This window comes from Manis javanica, chromosome 18 (genome assembly GCF_040802235.1).
Source record: "Manis javanica isolate MJ-LG chromosome 18, MJ_LKY, whole genome shotgun sequence".
In the NCBI taxonomy this organism is placed as follows: domain Eukaryota; kingdom Metazoa; phylum Chordata; class Mammalia; order Pholidota; family Manidae; genus Manis; species Manis javanica.
The window spans coordinates 1,433,489-1,455,278 of record NC_133173.1 but is presented as its reverse complement, the minus strand read 5'-3'; the positions used below and the strand labels follow the sequence as shown (position 1 = coordinate 1,455,278).

General features: G+C 50.3%; 2 long non-coding RNA genes across 2 annotated transcripts in view; one reads left to right on the top strand and one right to left on the bottom strand.

Moving 5' to 3' along the window:
• The window catches only part of LOC118971549 (uncharacterized), a 33,690-nt gene extending 12,595 nt beyond the window's left edge, over window positions 1-21,095 (bottom strand). Inside the window, exon 1 of the long non-coding RNA XR_012127113.1 lies at window positions 9,534-21,095. This is a non-coding gene — a long non-coding RNA (uncharacterized lncRNA). The remainder of the gene's footprint in view (window positions 1-9,533) is intronic.
• Window positions 7,459-9,102, top strand: LOC140847275 (uncharacterized). The gene is made up of 2 exons (XR_012127111.1): window positions 7,459-8,030; window positions 8,409-9,102. It is a non-coding gene; the product is annotated as an uncharacterized lncRNA (long non-coding RNA).
• Window positions 21,096-21,790: the final 695 nt, after the last annotated feature.

The window sequence follows — 21,790 nt, the reverse complement described above, 5'->3', positions numbered from 1 at the left end:
TATCAGAAACCTGTTTAGATTTCATCTCTGGAGCCCCAGAGGAGTCCTTGAAAGTGTCAGAGCAGGAAGATGAGCATGGGTTTATAGTTTAGAAAGTGAACTCTGCCAGGAGAGCCCGTGACGGATGGGCAAGGGGAGAGAGCAAAGTGCGGAGGTGGGGAGAACATTAGAGCCTCACCCTGAGGGCTGAACGAGGCAACGGTCGTGAAAGGAAGGAAGGGTTTGTAAAGCATTGGAATCTAACCTACAATCGCAAAGGGCTAAACGCACACACGCAGACAAGCATATAAAGCCCATGCACACTGAATATGGTCTGCGGTCGGGCTGCCAGCGTTGTACCAAAGCCGAGGTCCTAGTTTTGATATTGTCCTACAGTCGCGTAAGAAGCATGTCAGGGGAGGCTGCGGGGAGGACCCGCAACACTTCAGGTACTATTTTAGCAATTCCCCGTGAATTTTACAATCATTTCAAAATGAGAAGTTTAATATGTCTCAAGAGGATTCTTTTTATCCCTTCATGACTGTAGGCTTTTAAAAGAAAACAAATTACACAGAAGCACGAAACCACGCTGGTCCCCACGAAGCTTCGTGTTAAGAAGACGATACAACCATATTTATTTACAAACCACAAATCAAAATTATGGTCAAGAGTGGGGAAGACCTAGTTCGTAAAGTGCTAATGGGGAACACTTAGATCATCAAAACCTTGGGCTGTCTTTGAGATCGCTTTCTGATTTGCTTTTAAAGACATTGCAGGCCATAAAAATAATCATTACGTGCATGCGTAAGTGCTGGCTTATTTTTCCTTTTGCTCTTCTAATTCCTGGGCCAGCATAACTCCTTTGTGCCGGAGGTCTTTGCAGCCCTTTCTCAAGAATGAACGTGCTCTTTGGCCATCAGCCTGCACCAGCAGGTCGGAGGTCGCCGTGGCCTAGAAGCCTGAGCCCTGAGCCACTGAGTCACGCTCCCTTGGCCCCGTCTCGGGTCTCTAGAGGATCCTGCCTGAGCCCCAGAGCTGCCACCTAGGACCCAGGTAGCCCCTTTCTGCGCGGTCTGGGTAACTTCACCTGCACTGACCAGCAGCCACGCTCGCCCTCTGGATGGCGTGTGCTCTCCTGCCGACCTGAGCCTTCACCCCTTCGGCTGTTCTCACTCTCTGGCTTCTGACCACCTGCCACGCCTCCTTTCAAAGGGAATGAGCTATCCCTCGGCGAGGGAGGGCAGCAGTTTATCCCATCCTGCGATGCCAGTTTGGAAGGAAAAACTTCAGGACAGCATGGCCCAGATTGTGTTTTATAAAATAAACTAGGATGCCATGAGATATTAATAGGTGGTCTAAAAAAAAGTTCCACTATTAAACTGGAGGAGGCACCGCTAAATAGGGCTATTGTTATTGTAAATCATCTCTGAGTTTGTAACAGGCTAATAATACTTACTGTAAATATTATGCCCACAAGTAATTTGAGGAGCTTTAATGATAGACACCCCAGTTTCTTTCCTCAGAATCCTAGACTTTCATAGAGCTACAGTTTGGGGAAGCGGTGCACCAGGGCTTGGTGTCCCCTAGGAGTGCCAGACCCCTTCCTCTCCAGGCCTTCCTTTCCCTGACGTATTCCCAAGCCTTGCTAGCAAAGGAAAAATGGCTGTGTTCCAGGATGAAGAGTCAAGTTCCTTCCATGCAGAAAAAGGAGAAGGAAGCCACCTTGCCCCTTGAAGGACGGGCAGTGAGACTGTGACCTCACAGGAAGCAAGGGCAGGAGGGAGACGGAGGGGGCGCAGAAGGATGCAAACGCCCTTTTGTTTTGCTCGGATACAAAACCCTCTGAGTAGGGGTGCCTCTGCTCCCCCCGGGCTGTTGGTGTTTCAAAGCAAAGACCAGAATAGGTAGAAAGTAGAGAAAACTGTGGCAAGGGGGCAGGAGAAGGTGACAGGGACAAATACAGCAAGCTCCTTCTGGGTCTCCGCTATTCCCGCCTCCCTCGGGCTCCCTGGCTCCTGCCAGTTACCCCGATGCTGTTTGAGTCTCTTTCCCCTGCTGAAGCTGCCTCCTCAAGCCCGACAAATCCTCTCTCATGTCACATTAGGATTTGCTTTAAAACACATTAGCAAAAAGCAAAACAAAAAAAAAAGGAGAGAAAAAGGGAACGTGTTCATAGTGATTGACACTGGGCAATAGCGGTTCATTATTCAAATTTCTGTATTTTTGAAAGCTTCAGTGATAAAGTAAACAAAACCAACAGGTTCTTTGCTTACTATGGGAACAGGCTTACCTGGCACTCAGAGTCCTTATAAGAAGTTACCAAACAAAACAAAATTCATGAACAAGAGAAAGAGAGAGAGGGGGTAAGAGAGGAAGACAGAAAAAAGAAAGGAACCAGAGAAGAGAAAAAGCCAAAGAAACCAAAGTCCTGGGTACACATGGGGACTTGGTGGTGATTAGAGAATTTTAAAGTTCAAAGTCCCAGTGGGCCATTGATAAGCGACTCCCAGCCCCCAGCTGCGCAGCTGCCGCCACACACGGCCTGCGACGTCACGTGAGCCTGGAGCAGGGGACCTGCCTTCTCCCGTGTTCCTCAGACCCTTGGTGCAGTTCTAAGCCTTAATCACATCAGAAGTGTAAATAAATACACAAACATACCCAAAAACCACTTGAATTTCTTTTCAACCTTCCTTCTTTGAGACCTTTTTAGTTCTGAGTTTGGAACAATACATTTTTAATTGTTTTGATTCCGTAGGGACCAATCATTGTTTTAGATCTCTAATTGAAAACTGTATTGTTCCAAATGCACCAGTTCAGTAAATACATGTGAAATGTAAATAATCACCTGGTAAAACGACCTCTTCTGTAAGTTTGCTTGGTTTAGATCCCTGAAGTCATCAAAGCTCAGGACAGCACGAAGCCTTCTAGCACACGGTGTCAAACATCTCCGGAGTGACCAGCAGGACATGTTCTTGGCTTCGAAGAACTCGGGGGGGGGCGGTCCTCAAGGCTTAGAATGTCTCCAGGGATTGCTCTGGGAGCTGCAGACATACCCTGTGCTCTGGGACTCGCCCACACCTGGGTGCCTCGCCACCTGCGCCCTACCAACTGCCTCCCTTCAAGGACTAGACCCTGGCTGTGTTTTGGGTAGGGAGGTAGGTGGGCAGAACACTGGAGTTTCACCTTTCTGCCCATCTTTCCCTCCTCTGACCACCAAAGGGCTTTCTACCTTCCGTCTCAGCTTGACGGTAATGCCCCGCGCTTCCTTCTCTGCCCGTGAACTCCTCCACATCTGTCCTCTCCTTCCTGTGGGTAAATAAGCCTGAGGGTTTTGCCCTAAAAAGGCTGCGGGGAAGGATGAACAAACTGATGACCATCCATGGGAGGGAAACTGGGCAAAGTCGATGCAGGTCCCCTCTTCCCCATGCGGATCTGAGAGCACCGCCTTTCACGTCCTCCGGCCCCACTGCTCCTCACGTGTGCTGTCCATCCTGGTCACGACGGCTGCCTGATACCGAGGCCGACTCCGTTCTGCCTCCGTGGGAGGAGGGCAGAACCCGGGGTGGACACCCATCATTCCCCCCTTCTGCCCAGTCTTCTCCCTCCCTGAACAGACCCTCTGCCGGCCAGGAGCCCGAGGAAATGAGGGGAGTCGGGGCATCCGAAGAGGTGCCATGTCGGGGTGGAGGGCGATGGCCTTGGAGTTAGACAGAGCAGGCCGTGGGCCCTGATCCTGAGACTGACGCCCTCGGCTGCGAGAGTGGCCTGCGGGGCGTCCTCCCTGTTACACCAGGATCAGCATGGACCGCGACGATCCACGCAGGTCACAGCCTCGCACTTGGTGAACCCTCAATAAAAATAAACCATTTCAATTCCTAAGTGCAGCAGAGTCCCAATAAAATCTATTTTATTTTCCTGTTGCTCATACACCATCAAGTTTACAGATTCTTCTAGAAACGTGCCAGCAGTTAATGTTCATTCGCTGTTAGAGAACGTCTGGCCTCCTCCTCCTCATCCCCGGTGTTGAAAGAACTCAGAATAACACTGCCTGTTTCCAGTCTTACACGACCCCTCCCTTTCCGACTGCCCTGAATTTCTGGAAAATCACTAATGCGGCTTCTGCTTTCACAGCTTCACTTCCTCTCAGGCCCTTGGGATTTAATTTTTCTGAGCCCAAAGCCCTGAATCCAATGAAAGCAGCTGACACTCTCTTCCTAGCCCATCACCTACTTTTCTTCATTCATTCAACAAACATTCTTGAATGTAGCTCTGTGCCGCGGCTGTGTGGGTTGGATGCCTGCACAACAGTCTGCAGTCTCATGTCTGGATCGTCAGTTCCCGTTGCACGCTCTGTGTTCCGTCCTGTTAGATTAGAGAGGATTCCTCTTGCTGTGGGACACGGAGTCCACGTAAGGGTCGAGCCGTATTCTTCCTCTTTGTCCCCTGGTAATTTCACACTGTTTCCTCCGAGCAGGGGGGCCTTTCCTTCCCTTGCTCTTCTCCGTCTAAGCCAAGCCTGAAGAGCCCCTTCCAATGGTCCAGCCTTTCCCCTGACCCTCTGTTCCTCCCAAGTTCTATGCCCACATGCAGCCCTGCTTCCATCTTTTACACATGATCCACATCTGTGCGCAGGGGGTTCTGTGCGGCCCCACTCGGATGCCTCTCCCTTCCTCCCTCAGCAGGAAGGGCATTATTGAGGATAAGCCAGTCTTTGCTGCAGTAACAAACACTGCCCACGTCTTAAAGCCACAGCAGGCAGTAGTTTAATTCTTGCTTACCTGGCCTGGGGCGACTCAGCAGAGCTGGCTGACAAAGGCTCATCTCCTGCATGGCCCCTCGGGACTCGTGGCCTCCTGGTCAGCGGGGCGGGCAGGGGATAAGAACGCTAGCCAGCCAGTATGTGCAGCACAGGGGGCAATTCATGGCACTTCCACCACAAACCAAAGGCCGCGTGGTTCCTTCTAACCGCGGGGGGCTGGGCGAGGGTGCCAGGGAGGGAAGAGCAGGCGTGGGTGAGCCCAGGAAGCTCATACACCGAGCGGAGCCCAGTCATGCGATCAGACCCTCCCATCTGCAGGCAGTGTGGACCGTCGGATGCCCTCAGGCCCTGGGATCACACCTCCGCTGAGTCTCCTAATCTCTGCGCTCTACATCCAGTTGCTCCAGCTTTCCCCCCCTCCCTCCTCACCCTAGCTGGTGAGAGTCCCTGTGAGAAACGCTAGTCATGCTGACTTATTCCTGAATCCCCTTTTGAGCAGCCTGAGGGAAATCTGATTCAAAAAGACCGCCCTGTTTTTTACGGGCTGATACAGAATTATAGGATAATGAGAATACAAGAACATGGGACTAGGAGAAGCGAAGCAGCTGGCAGAGAAGGGGAGGCTTCCACTGAAGCCTGGGAGACGGACTGGGAAGGGGCTGGCATCGCACCGCAGCCCTGCCCGGATGCCCTGCGCCAGGTGCCTCCCCACGACTCTCAGCCACTCCCCAGACCTGCCCGGTCAGGATCTGCATTTTAACTCAGTTTGGGAAGCCCTGCATCAGAGCACTTCTGGACACCCCTGATGGAAGGAGGGGTCTGGAAAAGACCTTTGGGACTCACGGAGAACCGGCACACACAATACTGCAGCCCCCTTTCCTGAAAATGGGACGGTAGTAAGTAGATATCCAGGGTACAAAGACTGCTCCAGGGCTGGTGGTGTAAGGTACCTATTTTGAGCAACAAAACACAGTGGATTTAAAAGCATCTTGTTAAAACAAAGAGGAAAGAGATTCTGAAAAAGCCCTTCCCAGGTAGGAATGTTAAATGAGAGTTACGTATGTCCTATTTGTCCTTACTCACAGGAGGGTGCTAAATGTTACCGATATTCTCCTAACTTAGCAATTCATTCTGGTGAAAGTGCAGACGTTTGAAGGGCCTCGGGGGCCTGCTTTCCCCTCAGCCGTTACGGGCTCTTCTCCTGTGGGTGTTAATTCCCATCGGGGTTTCCAGAATCTAACCATCTCTCTTGCCCCCATCGACCAAAGATGAAGACATCGCAGCGTTTGATCTGATCTCTTCCAAACTCTACCTTTCTTACTGCGGGCTCCCCAAATCCCCCTGCAGTGTGGGGGGGCTCCTGACTGTGTACCCCCACCCTTCTTTGTTTAAAGACATCACACCCTCCAAATTTACACCCTTTCCCTGGGGATCGGTTACCATGTAACGGAGGCATCTGAGCCGTGGGCAACTTGCGAGCAAATCCCAAATGAAAAGATGAAACGCAAACGGCTGGACTCAAAGAAGGGCCGTTCCCTTCACTTGCCGTATCTGGGGCTTGTTTCCCTTTGGTTTGAAGCCCCCCTCCGGCTGTACAGACACAGGCGTCCATCACGCTGCCTCACTCCTGCAGGAGCAGAGAACATCTGCCACCTCGTGGACTAGAAACGGTGGCCACGTTTCTCATCACGTGGGAAAATCCAGGGCTCAATGAGAATAAAACCAACACACCCAAAGCCAGAGGGTAGAAAAATGGACAGCAAGCCCCTAAGCATTCACGGCTCCGCGATCTGATGATTCCTGGGTCCCGGCTACCCCGTCTGCTTTGGGCTCAGCCCTTCCTTAGAGACCCCGAGCCAACCCCCTTTTGTACAAGCTGGTTCAAGCGAGGTTTCCGTTGTCTGGAACCAAGAGGCCCGCATCATTCTCTAGGGCCTCACCCCGCCTCTCAGGCACTGCTCTCTGGACAGGCCACAGCCTAAGTAGAACACACTGTCACACAGTGGAAAGAGAGGCCTGGCTACTTGCACCCGTGCTATGAAGCTAGTACTGTAACTATCCACCCAAAGGTTGAGGGAAGAAAAACTGTCCCTTCCGTGGCATTGGAGACATGAGCATCTTCTCACAGAGGAGAAAACTGAGCCTCACGGACAGGTTCAAGGTCAGCAGCTGGTAAACGGCAGAGAAGGGATTTGAACCCACATCTGTTAGACTCTAGGGGTCCCTTTCTTCCCCTAGAGCCATGCTTCTCAAACCGGACCATGCACCACGCCCCGGGGGACCAGGGGGAAATGTCCTTTCTGGTTCAGCAGAAAGAAAAGGACTTTCTGGACTTCAGCGTAGGAACTGAGAGCCCTCGTTTCCAACAAGCCCCCAGGTGGTGCCGAGGCTGCCCATCTCCAGGCCCACGTTGGGAACACAGCCTGAGGCGTGGTCCCGAGAGCTCTTGTTCCTTGGGACTAAGGAGCAGTCTTGGAGAGGGACTCTGGCTTGCAGGGAGCAGAGGTCTGAGCTGATTTTACATGGCTCTTGTGGGGCAGAGAGGCCTCCAGCTCACATCTGGGCTACAGAAGTATTTGGTCGTACAGAACACAGCCCTTATTTTTTTTCATAAGATGCAAAGGAGTTTGAAACAGCCTGAACCCCTTCGTCCCTCCCCCACTGCATGCTTCCAAAATGCTAAAACTGTAGCAATTATTCCAAAGCTGTGAGAAATGGAACTGTGAGAAACAGATTAGCACAAGGGAGCACATGCCACAAACCCAGGGGAAGTCCAACCTTTCAGGAAAAACAAGAATTTTAAAAACTGGTTTTTGCATACATCCCAGAAGGAGCAGAGGAAGGGCACAGAGAGCCGGTCTGGGGGTCCTCCTGGCTGACAGTCTAGCAGACCTGACATGGCCACCGGCACTTCTCTGCTGGGATGGGCGTGGTCCCCTCATGAGCCCAAATATGCTGCTCAGGGACGGAAGTGGCTTTGAGCCGCATCTCGGAGTTGCTACAGCTTTGCTCCGTGATGCTAAACCTGAGCTCGTCTCTGCTCTGTCAAGAGCTGCAGGTTTAACGCATCTCCTGTCTTGTTTCAGGGCTGTCACTTAAAATCAAAGCACATGTTTGGCAGTGTGGATGGGAGCTGAACACACTTGTGCCCTCTGACCCAGTAAGTCTGCCCCTCTACACACACGTGGGAGGCGTGTTCCCGCGTGCACCGGAGACACGAACAGGGCTGTGCATAGAACCCCGAGTCCTGACGGCGCTGCCCTGGAACGACTCAAACGCCCACCAGTAGAAGGTGAGATGAGCGAACCGAGCTATTACAGAGCAGAAGGCGGGGGAGGGAGGGACCCAGCCTACGAGCCACAGTGGGGTGCGCTTCACGACCCTACTGAAGGGAAGACAAGTGAGCCAAGGTTTCGAGAGACAGAATGGCGGTGAGCTCGGCAGAGGGGGCGGAGGGAAGGGACAGGGAGCGCGGGTGTCGCGGTGCTGGCTCCTGGTCCGGGTGCTGGGGACACGGGGTTTGTGGCGCGAAGGTTCTTGGGGGCGCACCCACCATCTGTGCTCTTCCCATGTGTGTTTGTGATGCTGACATTTAAAATTCTGCTGAAGGAAAGGACAAGACTAATATCCCCTCTACATCAAAACCACTTTCCCTTTAATGATTCTGCAGCGGCCCCTCCCAGGCACCCGAGCTCCCTGCCACCGTGCCCGCCTCTGCGGCTCCTCTGAGTGACTGGCGGTGTTGGCGGTGGCCCCTGCTGCTTCACAGCCACTTCCCCAGCCAGGGCCTCAGCCCGCAGGCCTTGTGAGCGAGATCGCTGCTTCCTGTCTCTCCCATCCGGCAACTTCCAAGGTGGTTCTGCATCTCTGCGTTCCTCGTGACCCTCCTTTGCAAACTTGCACTGCCCGCACCCCGACCGCCTCCGGGTCGGCCTCCTCTGCAGGGCGCTCGAGTCCTCCACTATAAAAAAATCGGCTCACCCGGTCCCTTCCGACTGTATCCCCCAGGCTCCCCAGTGAACAGATTCTCCAGCCAGTTTCCTCGCTGTCACCGCCCCGCCCATGTGTGCTGCCCGCGGCTCCCAGCAGGCAAGAGAGCCCAGGTCCCCTCAGCCTTGCTCAGTCGTCCAGAAGGGCCAGCTCGGATCCCGCAGCCTCCCTGGGACAGAGCCGGACCTCAGCCTCACCCGGCCCCTCTGTGCCTCAGTGCTGGCCATCTGTCCTTACTTGCCCAAACCATGCAGGGTGTGGCCCTTGAAAGGGAATAGGGGGGAAAGTTTCTGCACTTTATATCCACCCAGATACCCAGTCTCATCCTGAAACTTCAACATACACAAAAAATAAACATCGGGGATCAAACTGCCCAGTGGCTACTGAAGATGACACAGCGTGGGCATTTTTTCCAGCTGCACAATGGAGAAGCTGAGTAATATGTGAGCTCTCTAAATGACAGGGACAGTGGTCACAGGGGCTTTAAGGTCAGCTGAAACTCAGTTACTGTTTTTTCCCTTCCTCTTGGGTAAAGCGTCTCTGAAAAAACCCTGCTGTTTCAGAGACTCAGGCTGGAGTCACTGCCCAGGCAGTTCCTGGCCTGCTGGCCTGGGCCAGGCACTCCTCGGCCCTCCCCTGGGTCGGTAACAGGAGGACTGGAGACAGAATGAGGCAATGCTGCAAGGCAGCTGCCCAGGGAGCCAGAGACTCTCGCACTTGCTGCGTAAGCTTGAAAGGAAGCACATCAGCAGAGACTAGCAGTAATTTGCATGCAAACAATGAAAGTCACAGCTGAATTTCTGACCTTGCACAGAGGATCCTCCTCAGAATGCAGTTACAGTAGTCATCAAAAAGCCAGGAAAAGGCCAACACGACTGCCCTTAAGAATGCAACCGCTGGAGTCAGGACGATTCTGGGTCCAAATTCTGGCTCTGCTGTGTAGTCACTGTGCGACCTTGGACACGCTGCCTGATGCCTCTGAGAGTCTGATTCCTCACCTGTGAGGTGGTGATGATGGCACGCATTTTTACAAGGGTGGTACGTAGATGAGAATGTGTGAGAGTGCCCAGCACAGAGCAAAGGTTCAGAAATAGCTACTACGTTCAATGGGCTTCCGGGAGGCCCAGCAGTCTTTAGTTTATTAACCCTCTACGTGCAAAACCTCCCTGGCATTGTTTTCCTTCCCTTGCTCTGCATCCTTGCAAACAATGAAGACCCTATGAAATGAAAATTGGGAGGGGAAAGCAAGGGTGTTGCCCACGGCGAGGCCAGCTCAGCAGCGCTGGCCCAGGGGGCAGACCCCTAGAGGAGAGTAGTCTGTTCCTAAATACCCCTTCCTTCACACAGTCTCATCTCTGGAGTTCCACCCCTCTGTGGGTCCCCAGCATTCTCTTTTCAAGTACAAACCCTTCTGCGAAGACAAAGCCTCTTACAAACCACTCACAAATCAGCGTAAATTAGCATTCTGCTACTATAAGAGCTGGGAGTTTTGACTGGGTTTGGAAAGATGTAGTTAATTCAGAGCACAGACGACCCAGAGGGGTAGACCTGGGCCAGATGGGGCTTTCCCTGAGAAGCTTTAGACAGAGCACCCTTAAGCGCATAAACATCACCCAGGTTCAAATCTCATTCTCCTCCCTCACCAGCTATGATCCTGGGAAAGCTACTTGACCTTTCTGGGCCTCAGTGTCCTCATCTGTAGAATGGGATGGTACCATGAAGTTACCATGAGGGTTAAATACATTATCATGTGTAAGTGCTTGGGACTGAGCCTGGAACATAGTATCAGATACATGTCAGTGAGAATTAAGAACTTAGGGAACAGGCGGCAAGGATGCTGACTTACAAAGAAGATGAGGCCAAAGACAAACTGCTTCCATTTCCAAACTCGGGGCCCAGCCGGAGTCACTGCTGCTCTTGGTGGCCCCCCCATTTCCATCTCAGTGGTCCTTTACCGCCAGCACAGGAAAGGACCCTCTACTACAGCCCAGCCACGTTTTGGGAAACAAGAATGTGGAAGTCACCTGAGGCCTAGGCAGCTCTAATACATTTTCCACAAGCAAATGCACTTGAGGCTCCAAACTACCAGGTTTTACCAACATTTTTCTGGGTAGAGGCCTTCTCTGGCTCAACCCACAGCATCCCCATGAAAACAGGAAGCTGCAGTGCGGGAAAAGACCAAGTTTGTGACAGAAGAAAAAATGCTCTGGAGTTAAGGGATGGGTCAGGCTGTTAGTTTATAAACACAGCACCTCAGAAGAAAGCTCTTATTAGCATAATTATCCCTCTAAAGGAATCTCAGAAAATGCCCTTATTAGGCCTTGACCTCAGCCTTCAGACTCAAAAGACAAGAATTAGCTAATTTTGCTTTTCTTTCATTTTGCTATGACCTCACTTTCTCCAGGACAACACCCTGACAGTTGGTGTCCCCTCTTTGAACTCCAAGTTTCTTATCTGTAGAATGGGGAGAAAAGCACTTACCTCCCAGAGCCCTAGAAGATTGAATGGAATGATGTATGTAAAGAGTTTGGAGAGACCCCTCCCATAGCTAATGAGAGTTACACTGTTACCATTAATATTTGTTTCCAATACCAAATTTTCCTCATTAAGTTCCTCCTTTTAAAAGCTCTTCATAGCTCAGCTCCTCAGCTCCTCTGACCTCTTCATCAATGATTTGGGTTGTAAGAAGGTATCATCAGAGTCCCAGAGCAGAAATGGACTGGGCACCTCAATGCCTTCCAGCAAGTCCCCGGGAAACCGTCCCAGATTGCTAGACATAATTAGACACTTTAAAAAGGAAACTACACACCCAGCTTACCCACACCCTCTGACCATTTAAAGGGGCATAGAATGGCGCCCCAGAAGTGACCTGATCCAGTGACCTCATTCACACAACTTGCCCAGTACCCTGCAGCGATGTGACCGCACACTCTGATCAGAACCCTCACCTGGGATGCCCAGGGGGCACTGAGCTCTTCTCCTAGGACTTCATGTAAGACAGGAAGGTTTTCAGAAGAGATAACCGTAGTTCCTGCTCTCTTTGGGGTTTGTGTTTCTCTCTTATTCCCCACCTAAACTCTGAGCTACTTAAAGGCAGGTGCCAAGGTCAATGATTTCTCCACCAGTGACTTGTGCTCACTAAATACACGTTGTGTAGAGATAGCTTCTGAACAATGCCAGGTGACTTAAAATAAAGCTGTTCATTTATTTCTAGAAATCTATCCAAGTAAGCAATCAGAAATACAGAGGGGAAAGAAGTCATTCATAAATATGTCCACAGAAATACTATTTGTGATAGTAAACTATTGACAAAAACAAACAGAACCTAACTATGAGGGAATGACCAATTATATTGTCATATTACTCATGCAATTGCATTGGAATTGTATTTTAACAACATTTTAACTAACTTAATTTTAACAAAATGGGGAAGTGTTTAAAAAGCAGGTTACAAAATAATGTTTTAAAACAATTAACTGTGCTAAGGAATATAAATGGAAGAAATTTCTTGGAAGGATACACACCAGAAATTAGGTGGTTATCCCTAGGCAATGGATTGTAGGGGAATTCTTTTCCTCAGACCCTTTGGTATTTTCTAAATTGTGAGTGGGTAAGCATTTTACAACAGAAAAAAAAAAGGGCGCTGTAAGAGTAACAATCAAGGAGCCACTTTTTAGAGAAGTATCAGCATCAGGGTCTTTGAAGATCTCACTGCACCAAAGGATTATCATCCCAGCAGAGAAATTCACTGCTTCCCAAAGGCCATATCCTCCTCGGCATTCCCAGCTTCCTGGCAATTAGGGGGCATGACTTCCTGTGACGAATCACCTGGGACACAGAGCACTTGGAGTCGCTTCTGGGCTGCATCACTGGAGAACCAGCAGGCTAGCTTTTCCCTTGCAGCAGCCACGGAAGGCGTAGACCACAGGGCCCTGAGCCCTTGAGTGGCTGTGTGGACCAGAGCACCCCCCACCCACCCACCACCAACATCCTGCGGTGGACCCGCAGCCTGAGGAATAAGCTTTGGTACCTAAGTCATGAACATCTTTAGATTGTCACAGTTAAACCTGCTACCTAGTCCAGTGGTTCTCAAACTTTTCCAGTCATTTGGGGCCCTTTTAAGAATCCCAGTGCCCCAACTGGTACTTCAGACAGTTAAATCAGAATCCTGACATTATTATTATTTTTTTTTTACCTCACCAAGTATGCAATCCCAAAACCTCCCTCGGCACCTGTTAGAAGTGCAGATTCTCAGGTCACATCCCAGACCTACTGACTCAGAGGAGAAGGGGTCCCACAATTTGCATTTAACAAGACTTCTAGGTGATTCATGCAAGCTCAAGTTCGAGAACCACTGGCCTTGTTCTCTTGGCCTTGAGCAATGCCGTCATATTTCCAAGAATTGGTCAACTGAAGATAAATTTACTGATAAAATTAAATAGTGGGTTTGTTAAACCAAGGCATGTTATAGCTCTTCAGAAATGCTTCTTTGCTTGGATTCACGTTTGGAAGTGTTTTTTACCTATGCTTTTTCAAAGATGTTTGCACTAACTCAAGCAAGTTACAAAAAGAAAATCTGTCGCGGCCTCAAAATATCTCATGGGCAAGTATGTCAAGGTCAATGGTTCTCCAATATTTCTGAGTACACTATATATATATAGTAAAATGTTAGGACTACCAAAATAAGGTTAATGACCAATTTTGTAATGCAAGAACATTTTTTAAAACTACAATTATCATCAGCTACCACCATTATTTTTATAAGATGACAGTTTTAAGAATAGAGATGAAGGAAGCATATAATCTCAGAATAAATAAAAGCCCATAGAAGTCCAGGTAGTAGCCTCACATTTCACCATCCTCTTTTTCCATGTTGTCGGACTAGTGAGACTTTGTCACAGGGAGGCCCTGGTCCTCAGCCAGCATCTGGGGACCACTGACCTCCGTGACAGTCAAGGCCGACTCTCACTTCCCCCAGACCTGAAATAGCCAAAGCTTCCAGATCTGCAAGGAGCTGAAACGTCTAAGTGCAGCTATAACCGTTAGCACTGATTCGTCACAACTCCCGAACTCTGCTCTCCCCAGTTCCACAAACGCCTCGAGGCTAAGCTAGGCCACGTCTACAGAGTAACTCACACATTTCCCCCATCTTCCATACTGAAAACAATGACCGGGCAGAGCATGTTGTTAACAATGTCCACAAGTGAGGCCCATTTGTAAAGACAGAATTCAAGCCCCGTGACACCCATTCCCCCAAGGACAACCCTGCACCCGCCCCAGGGGACTTCTCTCCTCAGGGACAAGCCATCAAGCACAGTCCCAATAATATTCTGCCACATCCAGTTATGAGCTGGCAGACTGTCTGGGAACCACATATGACAATGTCCCCTGGCAGCAGGGGGGCGAGGCCTGAGGCTGAGGTTGGCGGCCGTGGTCAGAGCACAAAGGGTAGGGAGCTGCCTGGTGGGCAGTCCAAGCAGCCCTGAGTCCAGATTTCTGTTCCAGTGTGTTTTGCCCCAGAAAACCTTACCTCAGGTTTGTCCTCTGAGCCTTGCGGGACTGGGGGTCCAGCGGTCGCCGCTGAAACGCAAGTCACGTTCTAGGAGCATCAGCTCTCAGTTAACCACAGGAGCAGGTCTTCCTTTTGTATCAGCAGTGCTGACCCAGGTGGGTTTCTGGGAGCGGCTAGTCGAAACGGCTGGAGCAGGTGCAGCCTGGCGGCGGCCTGGAACCACTGCGTAGAGGCGTGTTGTACGTCAGGGAGTCGGGCAGTGAGCTGCGAAGGAGCTCCCCTCGGGGAGATTCAAGGCAGGGCCGCTCCGAGGAGGTTGATGAGCCTGCTTCCCGCTGTTAGGAGCTCACCTCCAGATGAGGATGTGGGCATCCTGGGACGGGAACATGTGGGGCATTTGGGGGAAGACCAGGAGGTGCTGAGGCAGAAAGCACAGGCCCCGGCACATAAGCCACCTCCATGCTGTGAGCTGTGAGTGCCCCTCACGTCAGGGGAGCAAGGCTCCCGGCAGTATCTCCGACCCACAGCAAGTGTTTGTGGGTGCTTAACGCAGGACCACTAAAATCTATTTTCACTTGGCATTTTCTTTCAAAGGTTGAGAACCGCAGCCTGAGAGGAACTGGGTCACCCATTGACCATCGAGCACCACACAGCCGCTCAGCTTGAGACAAACGCAAGGGGTCCAGCCATGCCCCCGTGCCCCCAGCCCCATGCGAGGCCCTCAGGAGCCAGGTCACATCCCCAGAGGGGATGTGCGCGGCTCATTTCAGTTTTCGTGGAAATCGCCGTGGCGGTCCACTGTGCTCACGGTACCTCCATCTGCCTATTACTCCCTTGAAATGGGAATTTCAGCGCTGGAAGAAGAAAGTTAAAAAATTAAGTAGATAGAATACCTTTGTTTTAAACAATTCCTTTAATTTTGATAAGATTGTCATAATGTATTTTTAGGTAGTGCAACAATCAAATGCAAAAGAAAACAAATTTAATGAACTATGCCAACTGTTCAGTAGGAAATGGAAATTCAGCCCAAAGACCCAAGTGCCAGTTTGCTGACATTGAGGCCTCTGAGGCCTTCAGTTCCCCCCATTCACGGAGGCTTTGACAGAGCGCCCCTTTTTCTTCCCTAAGGCCTGGGCCTCTTTCCTGCATTCACAGAACCCTGGGCCCACAAAGGAAGATGGCAGGCAGAGGGCCCTGCTGGGCACAGCTCACACCCGCCCTCTGAGTAAGTGCGCTATTACAACCCAAACCTGATTATGGAAACTCGTGAGTAATTTTTATATTATAACAATTACGGGATTGAATGCCAGGACTCACTCCCTCAGTCAATTCTCACGCTGGCTTCAAGGGCTCCCCGGGGAATATGGTTCTAAGTCCGTTTGTGGGAAAAAGTCTCTCTTCCCAGGGTGGCACATTGTTTCCACGCCCCTGCCCGGCCCAGCGCCCCCACTCTGAGGCAGCCGGTGAGAATCGCCACCAGGTTGGCATCCCGTCCTGCAGCTGAAGCCCCAGGAACCTGGGCCAGCAGAGGGAAGACAGTCTGCCACCCGAGCCTCCCAGGCTTCCCTTCGGAGCCCCGGGAACCTGACCGGGGCTAGTGCTCCCATGCGGGACAGTCAGTGGCATGCTGCCAGGCCTCCGGACATGGGTTGAAGTATCGACTACTTGAAGCTGCTGAGGGTCATGACGTTTGGAGGTCTAAAACTGCTGCACCAGAGGCACTGAGAGGGGAAAGGAGGCGATAAAAGCCAGCCTGACTTGGCCGCGGGACCCAGGCCGTTGCCAGGGACACTCTACGCAGCCTTGTCCAGGCCAAGGCCAATGGGGACCTGAACCAGGGTCCCGGCAAGCTGCAGGCCAGTGGCAGGTGCTGAGGGTACTGGAAAGGATTCAGAACAATCTGGTTACAGGAACACCACATTCATTTCATGCAGAGATGTTTCCTGGGCCCACCGTGTGTCAGGCAGCTGCTTTAGTCACTGGAGATAAAAAGATGACTCCACTATCTGAGGATGGGACGGACTGGGAAAGGGTAAGCAAACGTACAGCCTGGGAAGCGCTGGGCACCAGAGGCCCACGGAGTCTCCGCCCAGGGAGCAGTCGGGCAGGGAGGGGGAGAAGCAGGGCAGGACGTGTGGTCCAGGAAGAGGCGGCCTAGCAAGAGCTCAGAGACCAAAAGGAGGGCGTGGCGGCAGCAGGGACTCTACAAGCATCATTTAGGTGGGCTGGAGTTTGCAGGAAGCTGGAGAGACCAGACTAGCTAGAGATGCAGAGTGTTTTTTAGGAGTTTGGCTTTTGTCCTAAAGTTAAGGAGGAAACCATGGAGATTTGCAAGTGGGCGAATAACAAAGATGTTTGCATTTTAGAAATCCAAGAGGGGGTTACTTGCCAAAAGAGAGGCCAGTCTTCCCCAGGGAGCCTCCAGGACACCAGCACCAGGTGGCACATAGAAGGCCATGTGTGCATGGCGTCAACTCTGTGGATTTTTTATGAGGGAGCTGTGGGCATCGAGAGCCCTCTGCAAATGGTCCAGGAGGGATTCAGACCAAAGGCTTACGGGGGGCTCAGAGGACACCCACAGAAATCATCACTGGTAAGGTCAGCCAGTGACGGAGTTGGGGAGCGTTTCAGCTTCAGAGCAGGGGGGCGCCATCCTAGGAATGCATTCACTTAGTGTCGCCAGGCGGCTGAGTGGGCTCCCCAGACAGACCTTGATTCTTATCTTTATCTCGTGACTTCCTAGCTTTGTGACCCTGGGCACGTGGTTTCAATTCAGTATTCTCACCTGTAAAATGGAAACGCTTCATAGCCAAAAGGCTTAACTTAAGGACCAAAAGACAGCGCAAAGTTCCTCACACACAGAGTGGGGGCTCAGAAAATGCTGCTATTGCTTTCCTTTCATTAAACAAACACTCACCGGGCACGCAGGCCACCTGTTAGAGATGACAGGGATGAAAAGACTGGGGTCTTGCCTTGGCAGGCTCCCAGGCTCCCACCCAGCCCCCACTCCCAGCCCCGTGCATCTCAGTGGCTGCAGCTCTCGGTGATCCAGAGATGGCAGTCAGGCCGGCTCAGGGCACCTCCCCAGGTGAGCCATCCGGCTGGACCCCCGCAACACCAGGGCTCCTGATCCAGTCAGGCCCGCAGCTTGGATGGACAGGCAACGGCTGTTCTGCTCCCTGGGCCCCGGAACAGCCCTGCCCCTTGCTCAGCACTACTCAAAATGAATGAGCAGAAAAGAAAATGACTCTCAGGCCCTGGGATGCAGCCCACTCTTTAAGGCACCTGCGTCTCTAGCTGAACACACCCTCCAGCTGCACAGAAAATAAACCCGATGATATTCTCCCTTAAATCCTATGCAGCCACCTGGCACTGAGAGTAGGGGAGACCGGTTCTGATGCCAACATCCTTCCCAGTTCACCAGAAGAGATGCACTTTGATCAAATCTGGGAACCACAAAGTTCCCGAACAGCCAAAGGCCAAGGTCAGAGGGTCCACAGTAACATCAATCACAGTGGTTAACCGGGTTTCTTGTGATTTGTTTCCTTTAATCACTCGCCCTACATTCTAAGCTCATCCCCACATTCCCAACCCCTAGTACAGAATCAGTCTTAAGAATGTCCACTGGAGACGGTTGAAATATCCAGGGTGGGGCTCCCGTATCTCGACATCCCCAAGAGGCACCAGTTAGCATCCTGTACTCTGCATGGTTTGTGAGCCATTCTCTTCTCAGCCAGAAAAAAATGGGCTGAAACAATGTAGGAGGAACGACTTAGGTTAGGCAATTAGGAAGTCCTTCGAAGACTCTAAATGAACTCCCAACCAACGCTGAGAAATTCACTTTCTCAAACTACTAGTATGGTAGAAACATCTAAAGTCTCTCAGACCTGAGATTAGACAACCCATAGAAGTTCACACCATACGGAATTTCATAGACGTGGGAAAAGATCAGATTTCTAATGTGTATTTAAAACCTTTTCCTGTAGTATTTAAAGTGAGTAACCCTCATGTGTCCAATCAACCCCCATTTATCATTTCTAAAAGGGAAGGTCCTCTGGTGAATCATGGCAGGGCTGCTCAGGGTCTCAGTCATTCAAACAGTGAGTTCTCTGGAAGCCAAGCTTTCCCAGGCCTGCGTTCCTTACAATTGTAGGATGTGACACCAAAGGCCGGTGTACCTGGAGAGCGTCGCTATGGGAAGACAAACAGCACCTCAAATTGATTTCTGAGGACCAAAAGGATGTTCCTGACAGTATCTGTGTTCGTCATTCCTCTTAAATAAGGTAATTTAAATAGCATGCCAAGTAAATGTTTGCTACAGCAGAAGTGTTTTACCATCACTCGCTAAACCTGACACTATCCTAGACCCAACTAATGATACAGTAAATGTCACTATCGGTGACCTGACCCGTGTGACAGGGGTCTCACACCCTCATTTATTATTAGCCTGGCTCCATCAGGTGTTCTGTGACTGCCCGGGATGAAGCAGTACGTTCTAGGGAAGTCAAGAATTTCCAGTGTTTCTAGAAAGCTTGGTGGGGGAGCTTTGGGTTGAGGTCCAGAAAAGAACGAAGAATGGGAACACTTGGGCCACTGTAAGGACGCAGCTCTGAAGTTACGTCCCACCCATTCGGTCAACAGTTTCACTCTTGTTGTGCGGGTAACGTAGGTGTAGGTGGAAAACTCCTATTTTTTGCCCTAAATGATCACTGCAGCTGAGCCAACCTGGATTTAAAGCCGTCTCCGTGGGACTCTCCTTGGTCACTAGCTACACCCACCTAGTGCCCACAGCACGGACTCCGTGTGAAGAGATGCTACCTTAGAAATTGCTGTGTATCAGTATGAGTCCATCACCAAGGCCGGTGAACTACAGGTGGCCTGTTTGCATCAGTTCATCGCTAACACAAAATGCCTACATGCCTTAAAATTAAATTCCAAGTAACAAGAAAACTAGAATTACATTCGTGTTTTTAGGAACAGCTATCAAGGAACTTACAAGAACATTTAAGCAAAACCTAGCCTCCAAGGACATGTCTACAAAAGTATACCAAAATTCTATCCTAAGGAAAGTGCTGGAATGACTTGCCAGTTAATTTTAGGACAGGAAGCTGATGGTCATTAAAAACAGAAAAGTTCAAATGTTTCTGTACAAATGTTTAGATGACGTGCACAATGAGTAAGAACAGTAAGCAGGCAATTGACCTGGGTTCCCTACAACTTATCTCTCATTTCCAGGGGTTTGACACCAATCTACTCCTAAAAAGTTGACTGATAATACAGCCAAGGCAGCTAATTAGTGATTTTTCATTTGATCAGTACCTTGAGTACCATCTAAAATTTAGGCAAATCAGAACACATCACAGGTCATTAACCCTTAGGTGATGCTCTACAATTTCAGCAGTTTTGGGGGGCAACGTGCTCATTAATTGCTACACCAGAAATGTTTTACCACATTTCTATGTACAGTAGAGATGCTTCCCTTACTGAAACACAGGAGCATAATCTGGATACATGTATGTTATTGAATGAATACTTAGAATAGTTTAAAATCAATACATGGATTCATTTGTAAATTATGCTAACAAATAGAAACCAGCATTCAAGCTCTTTCTGAAGTTGGAAATGTTTGACTGACACTGTGGTTTTAAGAACTTGGGACATTGAACAGTGTTTCAGAGAACCTGGATAGGTTTGCCATGCAGAACCAGAGAGGGGCTCCCAAGAGAGGGCTGTGCTCCCTATCTGGGCCTCCCTGAGGTGTCACAGCATATATGCTGTTGTCAAACTTCCGGAACAGTAAAGGCAAGATTATTAGAGGAAGCGGACTTTAAAGTGTCTCAGATAATACTTCTTATGACCCATAGACAGAACTGGTCTATGGAGCCCATCACAGGCCTTGGGCTTGATGGCACTTCATCATGTCTTTAACTTTGACAACAGGAAAGCAGAAGATGACATGCACAATGAGTAAGGCATGCCTCTCTCAGAAGATGGTGCTAAGGACACGATTATATAATATTCATGAACACATCTGAGAGTGAAAAGGTCTTATAAATAAACATAATAAATGCTTAAGTTCCCACAGTAAAGGATAAAGCCGTGATTCAGTCATAGCCACTACGTCTATCTACCAAAACAGTGCTTCTCAAAGTTAAGGTGCCCAGAAATCACCTGGAAATCTTACCCAAGAGCAGATTCTAAATGGATACTTCTGGGATGGAGCCAAGATTCTGCTGCCAACCACGTTCTCAGGCGATGCCTATGCCATCTCCCAGGACCAACCTTGTGAGCAGGGAGATGCTAAAAGATCATCCTACTTCTTGGTGCATGACTGGCCTTAAAGGGCCCATTTCCTGAGTGTATTTCAGACGTAGGCTATCTCTAAACTGAGCTTCGGAGCAAGTCTGTATTCTCCGTTTGGTTCTGAAGAGCGTACGTTCTGTACGAACTCAACAGCAATGTGCTCTTTCCTGAGCAGCCAAAGAGATAAAGGATGATTTTTAATTAGGGTGTCTGCTAGTTCCAGGGTTCCAGCACAAGAGTCAGCAGCATGCAAAAAGCACAGAAAGCTAATTTGCCAATTTGCTATTATGTGACTTCAGTTCATCTCAAAGGGGGGAACGGCTGTATGGAGGGGAAGAACTCTGTACTTTATGGACACACACACACACACACACACACACACACACACACACACACCTACACACACACACACACACACACACACCTACACACACACACACACACACACACACACACACACACACCTACACACACACACACACACACACACACACACACACACACACACACACACACACACACACACACACACACACACACACACACACACACACACACGAACGCTGCCAATTCCAACTTGGCAGGAGAGACTACATTATCTTCTCTATCTGAAGAAAAGGGCTCAAAACAGCCAGGAGAAAAAACACCTGAGCAAACAAGAAAGTTGCAGAAATGTTGCTGCCTCCTGATACGGAAGCGCTGCGGCCTGAGAGCCGGCAGGGGACACAAAGACACCAGCAGGCCCCGCAGACCGGTGGTTCCCCACACTGGGCGTGCAGCAGAGTCAGCGGGGAGGGCGTGACAGAACTGAGGTTCTTGACAGACCACTCCATCCCCAGAGTTTCTGGGTGACAGGCCTGACATAGGGCCCAGGACTCTCTCTGCCGGGGACGATGCAGCCGTTCCCCACCACCTGGAGTGACACGGAGTCTCTGCAAGGGGAGGGCCCACACCTCAGGTGCATCCCAGCACCTAGCGCAGCGCTGGCACACACAGCTGATGCCTGGTAAGTATGCGCTTAATGAATCCATGTTCCCACTCTCGTGCCCAGAAACGATTTTACTCCTTGCTGGCTTACGTATAGTCCCTACAGGCATCTGTACCACAGCCACTTCAAAAACAACTTCACATGCGCCAAGCACTGTAGCCCCCAACCTGGAGGGTCTGTGATTTACAGCTAAATTAAATCAATCTCAGGCACAAATGCTGTGGTCACTTTTCCTCTGCACTATCTAGACAGTCAATCT